At 46.2% G+C, this 6273-nt stretch overlaps 1 pseudogene; it reads right to left on the reverse strand.

The window, feature by feature from the left end:
- The window catches only part of LOC121555708, a 9902-nt pseudogene extending 5071 nt beyond the window's left edge, over positions 1–4831 (reverse strand).
- Between the last annotated feature and the right edge of the window lie 1442 nt (positions 4832–6273).

Below are 6273 nucleotides of genomic sequence, written 5' to 3' on the forward strand. Positions count from 1 at the left end.
AATGATAAAGTGACTGGTTTAGGAGTTAGAGTAGAGGTTAAATGGTAAAGTGACTGGTTTAGGTTTAGGAGTCAGGGTAGAGGTTAAATGGTAAAGTGACTGGTTTAGAGGAGTTAGGGGTAGAGGTTAAATGGTAAAGTGACTGGTTTAGGTTTAGGAGTCAGGGTAGAGGTTAAATGGTAAAGTGACTGGTTTAGGTTTAGGAGTCAGGGTAGAGGTTAAATGGTAAAGTGACTGGTTTAGGTTTAGGAGTTAGGGTAGAGGTTAAATGGTAAAGTGACTGGTTTAGGTTTAGGAGTCAGGGTAGAGGTTAAATGGTAAAGTGACTGGTTTAGGTTTAGGAGTTAGGGTAGAGGTTAAATGGTAAAGTGACTGGTGGGTTTAGGAGTCAGGGTAGAGGTTAAATGGTAAAGTGACTGGTTTAGGTTTAGGAGTCAGGGTAGAGGTTAAATGGTAAAGTGACTGGTTTAGGAGTTAGGGGTAGAGGTTAAATGGTAAAGTGACTGGTTTGGTTTAGGAGTCAGGGTAGAGGTTAAATGGTAAAGTGACTGGTTTAGGTTTAGGAGTTAGGGTAGAGGTTAAATGGTAAAGTGACTGGTTTAGGTTTAGGAGTCAGGGTAGAGGTTAAATGGTAAAGTGACTGGTTTAGGTTTAGGAGTCAGGGTAGAGGTTAAATGGTAAAGTGACTGGTTTAGGAGTCAGGGTAGAGGTTAAATGGTAAAGTGACTGGTTTAGGAGTTAGGGTAGAGGTTAAATGGTAAAGTGACTGTTAGGTTTAGGAGTCAGGGTAGAGGTTAAATGATAAAGTGACTGGTTTAGGAGTTAGGGTAGAGGTTAAATGGTAAAGTGACTGGTTTAGGTTTAGGAGTCAGGGTAGAGGTTAAATGGTAAAGTGACTGGTTTAGGTTTAGGAGTCAGGGTAGAGGTTAAATGGTAAAGTGACTGGTTTAGGTTTAGGAGTTAGGGTAGAGGTTAAATGGTAAAGTGACTGGTTTAGGTTTAGGAGTCAGGGTAGAGGTTAAATGGTAAAGTGACTGGTTTAGGTTTAGGAGTCAGGGTAGAGGTTAAATGGTAAAGTGACTGGTTTAGGAGTCAGGGTAGAGGTTAAATGGTAAAGTGACTGGTTTAGGTTTAGGAGTTAGGGTAGAGGTTAAATGGTAAAGTGACTGGTTTAGGAGGTAGGGTAGAGGTTAAATGGTAAAGTGACTGGTTTAGGAGTCAGGGTAGAGGTTAAATGATAAAGTGACTGGTTTAGGAGTCAGGGTAGAGGTTAAATGGTAAAGTGACTGGTTTAGGAGTCAGGGTAGAGGTTAAATGATAAAGTGACTGGTTTAGGAGTCAGGGTAGAGGTTAAATGGTAAAGTGACTGGTTTAGGAGTTAGGGTAGAGGTTAAATGATAAAGTGACTGGTTTAGGAGTCAGGGTAGAGGTTAAATGATAAAGTGACTGGTTTAGGTTTAGGAGTCAGGGTAGAGGTTAAATGGTAAAGTGACTGGTTTAGGAGTCAGGGTAGAGGTTAAATGGTAAAGTGACTGGTTTAGGAGTTAGGGTAGAGGTTAAATGATAAAGTGACTGGTTTAGGTTTAGGAGTCAGGGTAGAGGTTAAATGGTAAAGTGACTGGTTTAGGAGTCAGGGTAGAGGTTAAATGGTAAAGTGACTGGTTTAGGTTTAGGAGTCAGGGTAGAGGTTAAATGGTAAAGTGACTGGTTTAGGAGTTAGGGTAGAGGTTAAATGATAAAGTGACTGGTTTAGGAGTCAGGGTAGAGGTTAAATGGTAAAGTGACTGGTTTAGGAGTCAGGGTAGAGGTTAAATGGTAAAGTGACTGGTTTAGGAGTCAGGGTAGAGGTTAAATGGTAAAGTGACTGGTTTAGGAGTTAGGGTAGAGGTTAAATGGTAAAGTGACTGGTTTAGGTTTAGGAGTTAGGGTAGAGGTTAAATGGTAAAGTGACTGGTTTAGGTTTAGGAGTTAGGGTAGAGGTTAAATGATAAAGCGACTGGTTTAGGAGTCAGGGTAGAGGTTAAATGGTAAAGTGACTGGTTTAGGTTTAGGAGTTAGGGTAGAGGTTAAATGGTAAAGTGACTGGTTTAGGTTTAAGAGTCAGGGTAGAGGTTAAATGGTAAAGTGACTGGTTTAGGAGTCAGGGTAGAGGTTAAATGGTAAAGTGACTGGTTTAGGAGTCAGGGTAGAGGTTAAATGGTAAAGTGACTGGTTTAGGAGTCAGGGTAGAGGTTAAATGGTAAAGTGACTGGTTTAGGTTTAGGAGTCAGGGTAGAGGTTAAATGGTAAAGTGACTGGTTTAGGAGTCAGGGTAGAGGTTAAATGGTAAAGTGACTGGTTTAGGAGTCAGGGTAGAGGTTAAATGATAAAGTGACTGGTTTAGGAGTCAGGGTAGAGGTTAAATGATAAAGTGACTGGTTTAGGTTTAGGTTTAGGAGTTAGGGTAGAGGTTAAATTATAAAGTGACTGGTTTAGGAGTCAGGGTAGAGGTTAAATGGTAAAGTGACTGGTTTAGGAGTTAGGGTAGAGGTTAAATGGTAAAGTGACTGGTTTAGGTTTAGGAGTCAGGGTAGAGGTTAAATGGTAAAGTGACTGGTTTAGGTTTAGGAGTCAGGGTAGAGGTTAAATGATAAAGTGACTGGTTTAGGAGTCAGGGTAGAGGTTAAATGGTAAAGTGACTGGGGTTTAGGAGTCAGGGTAGAGGTTAAATGGTAAAGTGACTGGTTTAGGAGTCAGGGTAGAGGTTAAATGATAAAGTGACTGGTTTAGGAGTCAGGGTAGAGGTTAAATGGTAAAGTGACTGGTTTAGGAGTCAGGGTAGAGGTTAAATGATAAAGTGACTGGTTTAGGAGTTAGGTAGAGGTTAAATGATAAAGTGACTGGTTTAGGTTTAGGAGTCAGGGTAGAGGTTAAATGATAAAGTGACTGGTTTAGGTTTAGGAGTCAGGGTAGAGGTTAAATGGTAAAGTTACTGGTTTAGGAGTCAGGGTAGAGGTTAAATGATAAAGTGACTGGTTTAGGAGTTAGAGTAGAGCAGGAATTGTCAACTAGATTCAATCATGGGCTGATTTTGTTCTTGAGCGGATGGTCGGGGGGCCGGAACATAATTATAAATAATTTGTAGACGGCAAATTGACCGCAAGAATCCCAAACAGATATAATGTTTGACTGAAACATAACAATTTCAAACCTGTTTTTACTGTCTTTTATGTCCAAGATTACTTTTTTATTTTTGCTCAGAAAACTTGGGGGGGAATAAATCCACCCGCGGACCGCCAGCTGGGGGAACCCTGGGGTAGAGAATAGAGGGTAGCCTCTGTTGGCGTCACCCTTGGGGAACCCTGGGGTAGAGAATAGAGGGTAGCCTCTGTTGGCGTCACGCCTGGGGAACCCTGGGGTAGAGAATAGAGGGTAGCCTCTGTTGGCGTCACGCTTGGGGAACCCTGGGGTAGAGAATAGAGGGTAGCCTCTGTTGGCGTCACCCTTGGGGAACCCTGGGGTAGAGAATAGAGGGTAGCCTCTGTTGGCGTCACGCCTGGGGAACCCTGGGGTAGAGAATAGAGGGTAGCCTCTGTTGGCGTCACGCCTGGGGAACCTTGGGGTAGAGAATAGAGGGTAGCCTCTGTTGGCGTCACGCTTGGGGAACCCTGGGGTAGAGAATAGAGGGTAGCCTCTGTTGGCGTCACGCCTGGGGAACCCTGGGGTAGAGAATAGAGGGTAGCCTCTGTTGGCGTCACCCTTGGGGAACCCTGGGGTAGAGAATAGAGGGTAGCCTCTGTTGGCGTCACGCCTGGGGAACCCTGGGGTAGAGAATAGAGGGTAGCCTCTGTTGGCGTCACCCTTGGGGAACCCTGGGGTAGAGAATAGAGGGTAGCCTCTGTTGGCGTCACGCCTGGGGAACCCTGGGGTATAGAATAGAGGGTAGCCTCTGTTGGCGTCACGCTTGGTGTTCTTGATGTACGCTGAGAACTTGGCAAAGATGTCTTAGTGGTTAAGAGCGTTGTGCCAGTAACGGAAAGGTCGCTGGTTCTAATCCCCGACCCGACTTGGTGAAAAATCTGTCGATGTGCCCTTGAGCAAGGCACTTAACCTTAATTGCTCCTGTAAGTCGCTCTGGATAAGAGCGTCTGCTAAATGACTAAAAATGTAAAACATTTACAAATTTCGTTTCCTGCCGAGTTGGAATCTCTTTGCTTGGCGGCCAGCTTGGGATACCTGCTGGAAAACAGGACACAGAGACAGAGATACACAGGGAGAAGCATCTGGGTCAACCATTAAGCTGCAGGCCTTTACTGAATTTACTGGACTGCAGTGCTATTCTGTAGGTGGTACATATAAAGCCTATTGGTGGAGCCAGCATTGGTATCATACTGAGGTATTAGTATTGTAGTAAGGTGTGTAATACTGAGGTGTAGACGTACTTGGGTGGAGTGAGGACATCCTCCAGGAACTCTTCTGTCTTGTTGATGTCTGTCTTCACCTCTCCATTAAAGGTCCCTGGGGATAGGTCATTAAAGGTCCCTGGGGATAGGTCATTAAAGGTCCCTGGGGATAGGTCATTAAAGGTCCCTGGGGATAGGTCATTAAAGGTCCCTGGGGATAGGTCATTAAAGGTCCCTGGGGATAGGTCATTAAAGGTCCCTGGGGATAGGTCATTAAAGGTCCCTGGGGATAGGTCATTAAAGGTCCCTGGGGATAGGTCATTAAAGGTCCCTGGGGATAGGTCATTAAAGGTCCCTGGTGATAGGTTACGGAGGTCTGTTGGCTTCCTATTGGAGCATAGAGTCTTCTCTAAAATGTAGGAGTTGAAGTTGAAAGTTTGCTTGACCATCCAAACCTGTCATATCCATCTCTGTATTTCAATCCCTCTCCTGAATCTGAGTTTTGTTTTCTGAAGTAGCATGATGTCATAGTCTGTTCTATTACTGTCCTGTCCTGTCCTGTCCTGTCCTGACCTGACCTGACCTTTCCATCTCTTCCTTCATCAGTAGGTCAGACACCTTGGAGTTGAAGATTTAAATTTGAAATCAGCCAGATCTTGAAACCCTAGGCCTGTTGTATTGTCAATTGTTAGTTGAACCCTGGGTTGAATTGAATCAATATAATAATAATATGCCATTTAGCAGACGCTTTTATCCAAAGCGACTTACAGTCATGTGTGCATACATTTTTACATACAGGTGGTCCCGGGGATCTAACCCACTACCCTGGCGTTACAAGCGCCGTGCTCTACCAGCTGAGCTACAGAGGACCACAATATCTGTTGATGACTTTGAAATGCTATATACTGACGGCCTAAACAGTATAATTGATGATACATGACTTCTAAAGTATGGCGCAGTGGTCTAAGGCATCGCAGTGCTAGCTGTGCCACTAGAGATCCTGGTTCGTATCAAGGCTCTGTCGTAGCCGGCCACGACCGGGATGTAGCTCAGTTGGTAGAGCATGGCGTTTGCAACGCCAGGGTTGTGGGTTCGTTTCCCACGGGGGGCCAGTATGAAAAATAAAAAAATAACTGTAAGTCGCTCTGGATAAGAGCGTCTGCTAAATGACTAACATGTACAATTTTCCCTGTTAAACCTACCCTTTGGAATGATTTCAATGGCAACATTGAATATATTTAGTTATTAAGATCTCTCAATAATCATTCTCACCATAGCACATTGGTAGTAGTCAGTGACAAATATTAAAGCTAAGCAGGTCTGGGCTTGGGAGACCATATGAATAGCTATAGGGGGGTGGAGGGAGACAGGGGGTTGGGAGAGGGAGGGGGGGAGAGTGGAGTGGAGGGAGACAGGGGGTTGAGAGAGGGAGGGGGGAGGAGGGAGACAGGGGGTTGGGAGAGGGAGAGGGGGTGGAGGGAGACAGGGGGTTGGGAGAGGGAGGGGGGAGGAGGGAGACAGGGGGTTTAGAGGGGGGTGGAGGGAGACAGGGGGTTGGGAGAGGGAGGGGGGAGGAGGGAGACAGGGGTTGGGAGAGGGAGGGGGGGAGGAGGGAGACAGGGGTTTAGAGGGGAGGGGGAGTGGAGGGAGACAGGGGGTTTAGAGGGGGTGGAGGGAGACAGGGGGTTGGGAGAGGGAGGGGGGAGGAGGGAGACAGGGGTTGGGAGAGGGAGGGGGGAGGAGGGAGACAGGGGGTTGGGAGAGGGAGAGGGGGTGGAGGGAGACAGGGGGTTTAGAGGGGGTGGAGGGAGACAGGGGGTTGGGAGAGGGAGAGGGGGGTGGAGGGAGACAGGGGTTTAGAGGGGGGTGGAGGGAGACAGGGGGTTGGGAG

Source organism: Coregonus clupeaformis, unplaced genomic scaffold (genome assembly GCF_020615455.1).
Source record: "Coregonus clupeaformis isolate EN_2021a unplaced genomic scaffold, ASM2061545v1 scaf0044, whole genome shotgun sequence".
NCBI lineage: Eukaryota > Metazoa > Chordata > Actinopteri > Salmoniformes > Salmonidae > Coregonus > Coregonus clupeaformis.